Consider the following 13,076-nt stretch of genomic DNA (forward strand, 5'->3'; position numbering starts at 1 on the left):
TGAAAATGATTTTTAAAAAATTATGTAGTCAGCAGGGATGAGATTCAAATCTGTTTGCCTTTACTCTTAGAGAAATTTCTTTCTTCTGAAAGGACTAAGATTGTTCTTGTCCTGCCAGCTGCATGGAAGGAAAGAATTCTGGGAAAGAAAAAGGTAAGTGAGCAGGACTGCTTGGCTTCAAAAGGAGTAACACTGTTCTGAGTAGAGCTTCTGACTTCTGTTAATTTCCTTCCACAGCACAGCTTATGGTGCAACATCCACACTTCTCCAGGCCTTTGCAGACAGCTCGCATCACCCTGCGCTGAATCTCTGTCCCTTTCACTCACAGTCTATCCCTGCTCATTACCTGCAAGCGGAGAGCTAGTCTGCTGCAGCTCAGGCCTTGCCCCCTTGTGTGAGTCCTGACGGGGTGAAGTGAAGTCTCTGGCATTTCCACTGAACGATGGTCTCTGGCATTTCCACTCATTCCCACCCTGTTTGTGAATACTGCGCGCAGACCCCCCTTGGTTTTCTACTACCTTTCTGGTTCCTGGCAGATGCATATGCTTAGGGGAGGACTGTGGGGTCTCTGCTGTCGAATCTGCCTTTTTCAGTTACTCTGGCTCTCCATTATCCTCTCTCCCCCACCTAGAGTAGTAGGTAGGGGCTGATGTCCACATGCTTCAGCCTTCGTCAGCCGACCATCACCACTCCACTGCTCAGTGGTTTGAGCTCAGCCTGCTGTCCGTTCCCAGCTTCTCCTCACACAGAGAGCTGGGGCCACAGGCCTCTGATGTGAGCAAACCGAAGCCAGAGAAGTGGGTCTTGCTCGGAGTCACACAGTCCCTGAATGGGAGAGCCAGAAGGCAACCCAACTCTCTCGATTTGTAAGCTTCACCTTCTCACATCGACCACGTCAGAAAATCGACCCCCTTGCCTAGAAGTCATGAACCAATGCTCTAGGAAATGAGTTTGCTTCCTCTATCCCAGCAAATGAAAGCCTTCCATGCCGGAAGAGTCACACAACACCCTGGAGCTTTTAGTCAGTGACGGTGGAACTGCATCCTTTCACGAGGTAGAACCGTTCTCTACGCACAGCAAAGAGCTCTCTGGGAGAAACAGGAGCCACTACTCTCAACTGTAGTGAACATCTGGTGAGATTTAGCCTGCCCTTTTCACCTTCCTGTCACTCCTGGCAAGCCAGTAACCCCACTCCCTGCAGTCCCCACCTCCTGGATTTCTGGACATGGAGACTCATTGAGGAAACATTGTCTGTTCCAAATTTTCAGTTAGACTATATTTCATCTCTATTTCCTCCCTGGGGCCAGGAGCCAGGAGGGAGGAACCAGAAGCTGGGAGCCAGGAGCCAGGGACCAGGAGCCAGGGAGTCTCCAGCTCAGACATGCCAGGAAGATGCTTATGAAGTGTGTCAGGCAGCTGCAGCCTAGGTGTTATTGAAAAACTTTGAAGGGAGCATGCCTGAAGAGGTGGAGGCATCAGGGGCCTCTAGGGAGGTGACATCATTCAGGGGTGTCTTGTACAACCCTTCAAGGTTGTACTTGCTTCCCCGCTCCAACCCCTGCTTTTTTTTTTTTTTTTTTTTTTTTTAGCAGTAGGTTTAAATTGGTTGGCTACTGGGGTCTCGGTGGGTCTCCTTCATGCAAATGATGCCCTGGTACTGCTGATTTTCTTCCTTTTCCTGTTGTTGTGCGACTTGAGGGAGAAGACATCATTCCATGAGCTTGTTGTATTGTGTGCTAAACTGATATTTATTATAGTTGTGAATGGGATGTCCAGAAGGCAGATGGGGATTTATAAAAAAGGTTATTCAAAGGACTGAAAAATAAACCAAAGTTTAAAAAGAGCACCAGGTCACTATGGAGAGCCTGAGAAGTCAGTCTAGAAAGGGTAGGGTGAAGGCGCCCTTGGTCTCTAATGCTTTCTAGGTGCTAGAACACAGGGCCCTCGTGTGCATGAGTTTATGAGATTGCCACCATTATTAAACCAATAACAAAAATGTAATATTTATCTTGTTCTTATGATGGTAAGTAATTATTTCAAGAGACTCTTTAGGAAAACCTTACAGACAGCTGCCTTTGCCTTGGGGTCCCTGCAGACAGGCTCTGTTGATTTGACTTGACATAATTTCTGATTGCCCTTTAAGTCTTTTGACTTATACTGTTTTTTTGACCTTTCTTTTAAAAAGCCAGACTTCATCTAAACATCTGTTTGTGTCTCCTGACAAGGGTGGCAGGTACCATGGACACATGTAACCACCTGTCCCTCTCAGCGAATAAAGCACCCCAGCCACTGGGTGGCCTACCTTTGAATTTGCTGGGATTTTTATCTTTGCCAACTTGGTATTTCTCAGCTTTTCTCCTTATAATGATCCCCTATGCTTTTTATTTTATTTTTTCAAGTTTATTTATTTTTATTTTATGTGTTTGTGTGAATGTTTGAATGTATATGTGTACGCCATATACACGTCTAGTACCTGTGGAAGCCAGAAAAGTGAACTGGATCCACTTTAACTGGAGTTACAGGAGGTTGTGAGCCACCATGTGGGTGCTGGGAATCGAACCTTTGGCCTTCTTGTAAGAGTAGCTAGTACTGTTCAGTTTGCTATGTAGCCCCACTTTTTGGATTTGTTTGTCTAGTTAGTTTTTTGTTTTTTGTTTGGTTGTATTGTTTCGTTTTGTTTTGAGACAAAGTTTTACTAAATATCCCTTGCTGACACGGAACTCTCTGTGTAGGCCAAACTGGCCCCCAAACTCACACAGATCAGCCTGCCTCTGCCTCCCAAGTGCTGGAATTAAAGTTATGCACCATCACACCGAGACTGCCATGTGTTTTGTTTTTTCCAGACAGGGTTTCTCTGTGTAACAGGCCTGGCTGTCCTGGAACTCACTCTGTAGACCAGGCTGGTCTCAAACTCACAGGGTTTCTCTGTGTAACAGGCCTGGCTGTCCTGGAACTCACTCTGTAGACCAGGCTGGTCTCAAACTCACAGGGTTTCTCTGTGTAACAGGCCTGGCTGTCCTGGAACTCACTCTGTAGACCAGGCTGGTCTCAAACTCACAGGGTTTCTCTGTGTAACAGGCCTGGCTGTCCTGGAACTCACTCTGTAGACCAGGCTGGTCTCAAACTCACAGGGTTTCTCTGTGTAACAGGCCTGGCTGTCCTGGAACTCACTCTGTAGACCAGGCTGGTCTCAAACTCACAGGGTTTCTCTGTGTAACAGGCCTGGCTGTCATGGAACTCACTCTGTGGACCAGGCTGGTCTCAAACTCACAGAGATCTGTCTGTTTCTGCCTCCTGAGCGTGTGCCACCACTGCCCAATGCCACATGTTTTTTTAACAGAATGATTCAGGGGCTAGCGAGAAGAACCAGGTACATATCCCAGCACCTGAATGGTTGCTCACCAATGTCTGTGACTTCATTCCCAGGGGAACTGATGCCCTCTCATGCATGTGGTGCACAGATATCCATGCAGATAAAACACCTGTGCACATAATCAAATAAAATGGGGTGGAAAGTGGTCCACTTTGGGGACAGATCCGGTTAGGATTTTTAGAACTTTCTCATTTTGCCTCCAAACTGGCATGGCAGTCCCTCCCTAAGGAACAGGTGCCTCATTCTTTCTTTTCTTTTCTTTCTTTCTTTCTTTTTTTTTTAAGATTTATTTATTTATTATGTATTCAGTGTTCTGCCTGCATGTATCCCTGCAGGCCAGGAGAGGGCACCAAATCTCATTACAGCTCTTAACCACTGAGCCATCTCTCCAGCCCCCAGGTACCTCATTCTTAACTTGGAACTATCTCTTCTCTGATGTGTTTTCCTCATCCATTGAGTGCGACTCTCCCCGTTTATTTATTTAGATACTGAAATTAAAAATAAGGGTAAGCCTCCTTTTCTTCCTTCTTTGCACTCCTGGTGTTTTCCTTGGAGGAGTCGCCGGTTTTGCTTCTGTCTCTTAGTGACTTCTTAATGGACGGAGCACATGGGAGGTCATGCTTGTTGATAGAGCTTCTATCAGGAGCAACTCTGCCATTAAAGGAGACACTGGCCAGGCTCCTTGTCCCTCCCGCACTCAGGCATACATTTGGAGGAGAGCTAAGGAACTAGCTATGGACCCCGCCCCCCTGCATCCCAAATACAAGGTCTCACAAAGTTGGGTCTGGCCCTGAACTGACTATGTAGCTGAGGACGGCTGTGAGCTTCTTCCTGTCTGCCTTTCCTACTTTCACCCTGGGGGGTTACAGGTATATACTACCATACCCGCTGAAACACACCTTAGAACAATTGTCTTAGTTTGATATAGGAAGATTAATAGTAATCTATTATTATACAAACAATCTGAAATTGTTTAAAGTGAATATTAAATAATTTATTTTAATCTCTTTTTGAGGAATATTCTTGGCTATCATAGGCTTCTTGTTGGTTCTCCCAAGCGTCTCTCTTTTAATTCTCTCCATTCAGGGCCAGCATACTAATTAGAAAAGGAGCCCAGATGTGTCAGCGTCCTCTGTTCACTCCTTGTGTCATGGAAAGCACAGGTTGGCTGGCTACGCCTCAGTTTCTCCAAATGTCACCCTTAGAGCTGTGCAGCAGCATCAGGACCCTTTTCCGCCTCACTTGCCTCTGGCGAGCAGGATGAGATCAAGCCTGGAATTCAGTTCCCAAACACTGCAGGGTGGACTGCACCCCACAGAAATGCTTTCTGGTTTGAGGATGTAGTTCAGTGATAGAGAGATTGTCTAGCATGTACAAGACCCCCCTTTTGATAAAGTAACCACTATTTATTTGTGTCCAGGTAAACATTACTGGCTTCACACACACTGTCTGTCATCCACTATAACAGGCAACCTGTGGTTTTCCCCATAAAGAAATTCAATTTCAGCTGGGCGCGGTGGTACACACCTTTAATCCCAGCACTCAGAAGGCACAAGCATATAGATCTCCGTGAGTCTGGCCAGCCTAGACTACAAAATGAGTACCGGGACAGCCAGGGCTGTTCCACAGAGAAACACTGTCTCAAAACACTAAAACAAACAAACACCTCATCCCATCCCCACAGAAAAGAAAATTAAGTTTCTGCGTTTCAAAGACATGTTGGTATACATGAGTGGTGGGATGGGAACCAGCGATTCTCTACCTTGGACTTTCTGAGTGGCTCTTCACAAAGCCGTCCACAGACAGCTGCGGAAGTGTTGCACCTATGATAAAAGAAAGGAGGTCATTGCTCTGACATGTGCATCCATTCATTTCCTCTGTTAGATATTGAACTCTGCAGAGAATTTAAACCTCTTCCCCACAGCTACATGACACGACACATGCCGGGAAGCATGACTCAAGTGTTTTTAATTAAGAAAACATCAGAGCGTACTTTGTTTATGAACAGAATTGTGACCTTCCACCATGAAGTCAGGGGACAGGGGACCTCTCGGGAGGCAGGTGCACATACTCCAAATCTGGCCTGAAGCACGAACAGTTTGTCCCTCAAAAGTCTAGTTCTGGGAGGTCACATCTAATTCCCAGAGGAGGAGATTGTCTTAGCAGAACAAAATCTACCTTCTTTGTGGCCTATGCAGAAGTGGAAAACCTGATGTGTTCTTGTCGCTGGTTCCAAGAAGTCCTTCTGGGAATTACAGGATCTGTAGATAATCTGTGGATAAAGTTCAGGTCCAGCCAGCTCCTCATAACCTCTTAATCCCCTGGGTTACTTTGTCTCTGCATCTAGCTTCTGTGCCAGAGAATCCAGATCATTTTCTTACTAGCAATAGCAAGTCTGAATTTAAAAGATAAATCTACTAAAAACAAAGCCAGACTCCAACAGCACAGTGCAGCTCAAATTAAGTGGTTTTGTTGTTTTTTAAACTTGTTAGTGTTTGTTGTTAAGCTTTCTATGCCTTTTCTCCCTCCCTCCCTCCCTTCCTTCCTTCCTTCCTTCCTTTCTTTCTACCATAGTTCTGCTGCTGGTTTTGTAGCTCTGTCTCTGCAGTTGTCAAGGTCACTGGCAGACCCCATGGATGTACCTCTTCTGCAGCTGTCCAAGCCATATCCACTCTCCTCTCCACTGTTTCTATAGCTCAGCTGCTGGTCTTTGCTGGCTCCATGCCATGGCTTCTTCCTTCACAGTCCAGCTCAGCCCACTCTGCTAAAAGTGCATGAGAAATGACTACTCACAAGAAACCGTTGATTGGGCCCGGTATTGCAATATGGGCCTGGGGCAGGTTGGGGCAAGGATAAAAGATGTCCTGCACACACACCCTTGACCCCAGACAGGCCCATCCTCATTTGAGGACTTTCATTGGTTCTCCTGCTCTTTCTTGTGGTCCTTTAAACGTGCTGCAGAGTTTAACTCAGACTGCTTTCAAGTCAACGCAGACATTCCTTCTGTGTTCTTGAGACGGTGACAAATGAGTCCCAAATTCGTCTCAAGTCTTTCCCATGCATGTCTTATCCCTCATCTAAACTGCAAGCCCCTGCGATCTTTATATTTAGTGGCAGGTATTATTTTGCTCTTCTGAGCTATGTGCTTTAGGTACATTATCTTTTTGACTTCACTGTGGTTCTGCAGAGATGTTTTATCTCCAGTGCATTGGTGATGAAGCTGAGGTTCAGAAATAACAAAACTACCCCAAGTTACACACTGAGGAAGCAGTAGCTGTACGAGTGGAGGCATACAAGTCTCTGCTCACAAGTTCATTCTTCTTCTTCTTCGTCTGGGTCATGTACTTGCCTGGTCCATAATGCTTGACTTGGGGTGTGGTCAGATGGTCATTAATGCCTCCTTGAGCATTTATTCTACACTACATATAATGTAGTCAAAGGCGAAGCAAAGGGCACAGTGGGGGAAAAGGAGAATAAATAAAAGTGAACCCACAGGGCTACTGCTGTAAGACGAAAGTGTCTAAGGGGCCATTTATTTCAAAGCCAAATATGAATGACAGGCCCAGAAACACAGCTTCAGGTTATCCCAAATTCCGTACTCCCTACTACATTAGAAAATTACTATTTCTGTGTATGTATGTTTTGGTGTGAGTATATGCCAAGTGTGTCTGGGTGTCCATGGGAGTCAAAAGAGGGTATCAGATTCCTTGAAGCTGGAGTAATAAGCAGTTGTGAGACACCTGATGAGGGTGTAGGAAATGAAACAGGTCCTTTTGATGAGCAGTAAGTATTCTCAACTATTGAGCCATCTCTTTAGGCCCAGACTATTACACTTTTTAAGATGGAAAAAAACTTAATGTGTTTCTATGCTGGGAGAAGAGGGCCAGCAGGGCGGATTAGAGCAATAATAACAGTAGCTGGTATTTATTAGGCATATCCACGAGCCAAGGCCCATGCTAACTAAGTAGTCTACCAGGATTACCTCCAGAAACTCCAACAATACGCTCATAAAATAAATCCTATTATTCTCATAATGCTTCACAGATGAGGAACGTTAGGATTTGTCCAAGGTTATACAATGGGTGTGATTTACAAATAGGGGTCTGAAACACTATGGCCCCAAATAGAAAGGCATAGACTCCTTCCTTGGGTGGAAGCCAAGCCCTGTTTATGGGCGCCCAGTAAACACTGGAATATAGATAGATAGATAGATAGATAGATAGATAGATAGATAGAGATATCCCCATGTCAAAACTGGTAAAAATGGCATGAACGGCTACTGACTTGTCTAAATTCTTTTTTAAATTACTGTAAAAATTATTAATTTTTTTTTGTTTTTTTTTCGAGATAGGGTTTCTCTATAGCTTTGAAGCCTGTCCTGGAACTAGCTCTTGTAGACCAAGCTGGCCTTGAACTCACAGAGATCTGCCTGCCTCTGCCTCCCGAGTGCTGGGATTAAAGGCGTATGCCACCACCACCCGGCCTTTTTTTTTGTATTTTTTAAAAGTTTTATTTCTTTGGATCACATTCTTTCCCTTCTCCTAAGTCCTCCAAGATCCTATCCACTTTCATATTCTGTTTCAAAACAAACTAAAAACAAAAAACAAAACCCAAACCAAACAGACTAAAGACACCAAACTTAACAATAAACAATAAGCAAACACAGTAAAATATGGAGTCCCTTTGTGTTGGCCTGCACTGGAGTGTGCCCAGCACACCTAATGACATACCACAGGGGAAAACAGACGTTTCCTTTCCCAGCAGGTATCAGTTGCAAATAGCTTCTTGGTTGGGGATGGGACTTTGTGCCTTCTCTGTGCTAGGATTTTCTGGCTTGAACTTGCATGGACCTTGTGTATGATGGCAGTCTATGAGTTTATATGTGTGCATTAGCTCTGTTGTGTCTGAAAGACACAGTTCCCTTGGAGTCATCCAGCACTCTGGCTCTTGTAATATTTCTGCCTCCTCTTCTACACAGATCCTTGAGTGTTTAGCAAAGGCATGCCATTTAGGACTGAGGGCTCCAGTCCCTTACTCTGTATTGGGCGGTTGTGATTCTCTGTATTAATTCCCATCTATTGTAAGCAGAAGCTTCTCTGATGAGGTTGAATGATGTTCTGATCTGTGATGTCCAAATTCATCATCTGCCATCTCTAAACACTTAAACACTGTGAAATATAGTAAGTGTGGGGTCTCTGTCTTCATCACTTGCTCTATCTGCATGTATACATTTATGCCAGAAGAGGGCATGAGATCTTGCTGAAGAAGGTTGTGGACCACCATGTGGTTGCTGAGAATTGAACTCAGGACCGCTGGAAGAGCAACCAATGCTCTTAACCACTGAGCCATCTCTCCAGCCTCCTCTATCACTTCTTATCTAGTGAATAAGAAAAACCAAAAAAAAAAAAAAAAAGAATGAAAATTTCCAGATCAAGTGAGAGATGTCTTTGGGAACTGTAACACTGGTTTCATTGCCTAAAACTTTTCTGAAGAGGCTCCATTTTTATTTTATGAATAAGCAATACATTTTAAAGATACTGGTATTTATAATTTGCAAAACAATGCAGGAAAATGCTTAATTTTTTGTGTGTGTATGTGTGTGCTTGTGTATTTACGTGTGCCTATTGATGTGTGTATTTATTGTGCATGGTTAATTGGCGCTCATACGCATGTACATGTGGAAGCTAGAAGACCAGTGTCTGATGTTTCTTTCAATACTCTCTACATTATTTCTTCAGGGATGTCATGTAAGCAAAAACTACTCAATGTAGCCTATTGTTTCTGGCTTCTGTAACTTAGCATTACATGACTTTAGGATTCATTCATCTTGTTGCATTTTCAAGTAATTCATTTTGTGTTTTAATAAGGAGTGTCTGTAGACTGGATTGATCATGCGTTTGGTTTTGTTTTCATTGTTGCTAAGGCTGCCCTAACAGTCACCAACAAGATTGCACAAACAAGATACACAAATGTATCATCTAATGGTTCTGAAGGCTAGAAGGCCCCCAGCAGGGTTTGATTTTACTGAGGGTTGGAAGGAAAGGATCTCTCCCAGGTTTCTTTCTTTTTTTTTTTTTTTTTTACTGGAGAATGGCTGCCTTCATCATCACACAGCCTTCTTCCAACTGTCTCTGTTTGTGCCTGTATCCAGATATCTCTTTTATGAGACACAAGGGCCCCTGCCTTCAATCTGAGTTTGCCTTACCTGATTCCTTCTGAATTCCCAAAATAGGTCACATATTGTGGTCCTAGATTTTAGCACTTTAGTGTGTTAACAGGTCAAGGGGAACAATTCTCCTCGTTCTAAAAACTACTATAAACATTTGTGTAGGTCAGTCTTTGTATAGTCGTTTATTTTTATTTCTCTTGGGTTAATAGAAGAATTCCTGATCTTTTTAACAATATATTATGACATATAACAAATCAACTTATATATCACAGCACAAAAATTTTTGTCTTCTAATAGTTTTATAATTTAAGTTTATAGACTGTTTATAGGCCCGTGGTCTATTGAGTTAATGTTTCTACACTATATAAAATAATCTTCCCCTTTTCAAATTTCAACAATAGTTTTTATTCTGCAAAGTTGACATGTAAGCACTAGATTTTCTAAATAAAACAAAAACAGAAACAACTTTAAAAGCAAAGTATTTTTTAAGAGAAAAAAAATGAAATCCCATGGTATAAGAAATAAAAAGGGCTGTAAATGAAAACTGAGTGTATGAGCCAACCCTGTCTCTGCCTGGCATCACATTCTGCAGAACAAGGAGCTTTGTTGTATACATCTGGGCTTAGCTACCCCATGTGCACAGGTGGGGAGCTGTGCAGCCACTGAAAGGAGCTTACTGTGGGACTTTGGAATGGGCACACTTTAAAGAGGGGGGATGTCATACACTAACCCAAGGAACTGGAACGGAACCTTGAGTTTGTCTCCTGAGAAGCTGAAACAGTCTTGACCCTGAAGGCTGAGCTGATGTTAACACACCACACACACACACACACATACACACACACACACACAGTGTGAAAAAGTCTATGTAAGGCTGGTCTCTGATACAATTCTTTGAATGCTGGGCAGAGTTCTGTGAAACTGGAAAGCAGTTTCTGTGAGATTCATAAAGGAAAAACCAACTTTATTAAAGTAAAACCACTAATAAAAATTTGTAAGGCAAGGCTGAATCCATTAACCCTGTCACAAACTTGTGTTATGTTGCACGGCACTCTGGGCGTGGACATGGACTGTGGTGACCCAGGTTGTGGGCTGTGAGGACCCCTCCCCCATAGACCATTTACCATCAGCAGAAACCGCAGACACTGCAGCAGCAGGGGAGCAGAGATCAAAGTCCTCACTATTGACACAACAGTAACATGCTGTAAACAATAAACGGGGAAAACAATTGGCATCTTAGAAGAAAGACTTGAAATCCTAAAGGGAAAAAGTACGATACTACCGAAAAAGTAAGAGGCATTTGGGGAAAATATTGAAAAAGGTAATTCACGCTATATTATGAAGACAGCCCCCCAGAGAAACAAAGAGGCAGAAATGTAGAGGGGGCTTGGAGAACTAAGAGCTCTGCTAAGATGCGGCCTTTGAGTAGGAGATGGCAGACGGGGTCTGATACAGGTCAGGGGATTCTTTTATCTTCCCAGATCAGAAAGAAAACCACACAGAGGAAAGTCGTAGGAAGGCATTTGGGGCAGCAAAATAATTTACAAAGATGCAGAGATTTCCAATCAGGCAGGGGACCACTTTTCCTGATTAAATCTTTCTTACACTAAGAAAGAAATAGGACATTTGGATTTTCATACGTTAGTAATCACAGTGCTGGCGAGGTAGAGCCAGCCGCTCTGAAGGGTGAGTTCCGAGGCCAATGGCAGACCTTGCCTCACTAAACAGGGTAGATGGTACCTGAGCTTGTCCTCTGGCCTCCACAAGAATGCACACACATGTGCACAAGTATCCCACCACCACAGACATCTGTCCCCAACTAAATATACAAATAAATGCAAAAGGAATATCAAATGGGAGTTTTTTTTATTTAATATATGCCCTGAAAGATTTTTTTTTTATTTAGCTAGAGAATTAGAATTACTAGCATGGGGATTACATGCCGAGCACACAGAACAAACACAACCATTTGGGACACTTGATACCCAGTGTCTAAGTAGAAGCAATTTTAAGTCCTTTATGGAGGATAGGCAAACCAAGAGTCAAATGGTGATGCTTCATTCTTGAACTGAAGGGAAGGAGGCTTAGCTTTCCCAAAGTGGTAGTATTTAAGTCTTCCCCAGATACTTATTTATAGTAAGCAAAGCATTTGTGGAAAAACAAAAAAAAAATATGTCAATATTTAAACTTTTCATTGTTAAGTGACACATCTGTCCTCAGCCACATCTGGGTAAGTTTATAAATGGATCGGCTAGAAGATGCAAGGACCTGATATTTTCTTCTCAATATCAACTGCAATCATAAGCTAAATGCCAAGAAGGAAGTTATCTATCTCTTTAGAGCTACTCGTGTGTCTAATTAATACAGTTCAGAGAACGTCTCAGCACACGTTCCTCTCAGAACTAATGCAGACTATGGAAGAATGAGAACAAGAGACCAGAGCCCTTAGCAAGAGACAGCTTGTTCACGAAAACACGCCTGGACTGCAAGAAGTCATAAGCAATGATGGCCGTCAACCCACCCTTCTTGCAAAACAAAGAAGGAAGAAGTGGGTCCAGTTCTGAAAAATACATGTCTTAGCATTTTAGTTGTATGCTTCTGGGAAAGCTATTTTCTCTCCCTCATGAACTTCCTCTCCAGGAGGATAAGGCATGCTGTTGTTCAGAACACAAAGTCTGCTGGCCGCATTCTCGTGACTCTAGGGGGCCCTAGAAGGAACTGCCTTGAAAGCTGATTTCGATTGGAAAAGGGTGAAGGGAGAGAAAAAGCAGTTCTTAAACCAAATGAACGCCCTCCAAAAATCAGCAGTAAGCTTGAAAATGTCTGGAGTTTGTTCCTGGCACGAACACATCTCCCGGCAACTTTAGGCACACACACTACTCAGCCAAAGCGGCTAGGCCTAGCTGGCAGTGGACCCAAGAAAAGCCAGGTGTGAAAGCCATTAGGGCTGGAAGTCAGGCTCTGTCTGCAGGGGCTGGTGCAGAAGAACCTATGCTTTGAGGGAGGGCAGCCGAGTGCAAACGGGGTGGGCTGTCGAGTGTGCAGGAAAGCAAGGGAAAATCTGGCAGTGCTTGTAGAAGGAAAGAGAATAAGGGAACTAATCAACTGGCAAAATTATATAGAATACAAAGTTAAATATGAAAAAATGAAAGAAAATGCTGACTTTTGTTGTCGGTGACTATTTTATTTGCTAGAAATAGAAAGATTTAAACTTTTCTTTTGACCCTTCCCCCTTTGCCATGTTGAAGAAGCCTCTCAACTAGAAGAAGCAAAATGAAGCTTTTGCTTAAGAGAGCGTAAGCAGGTTCCATCTAGAGACAGTCAGAAACGCTGAGGCTAACGGTCAAAGGGAATGAAAGTTTCCCAGTTTCCTTGTAAAAGAAGACGTGGATCACTGAGTCAATAACTTTTTTTTATTAAAGAAATGGTATTTTTATGATGCTAAACCATCTACCTTTTATTCTTTGTGTTACTGAGGTTAAAAAGCACCTTGCTGAATTTCCCTTAGTGCTTTGAAACATGCTTCTGGCAATT

This window comes from Microtus oregoni, unplaced genomic scaffold, assembly GCF_018167655.1.
Source record: "Microtus oregoni isolate MIOR12 unplaced genomic scaffold, Mior012 000013F_ref0000133, whole genome shotgun sequence".
NCBI lineage: Eukaryota > Metazoa > Chordata > Mammalia > Rodentia > Cricetidae > Microtus > Microtus oregoni.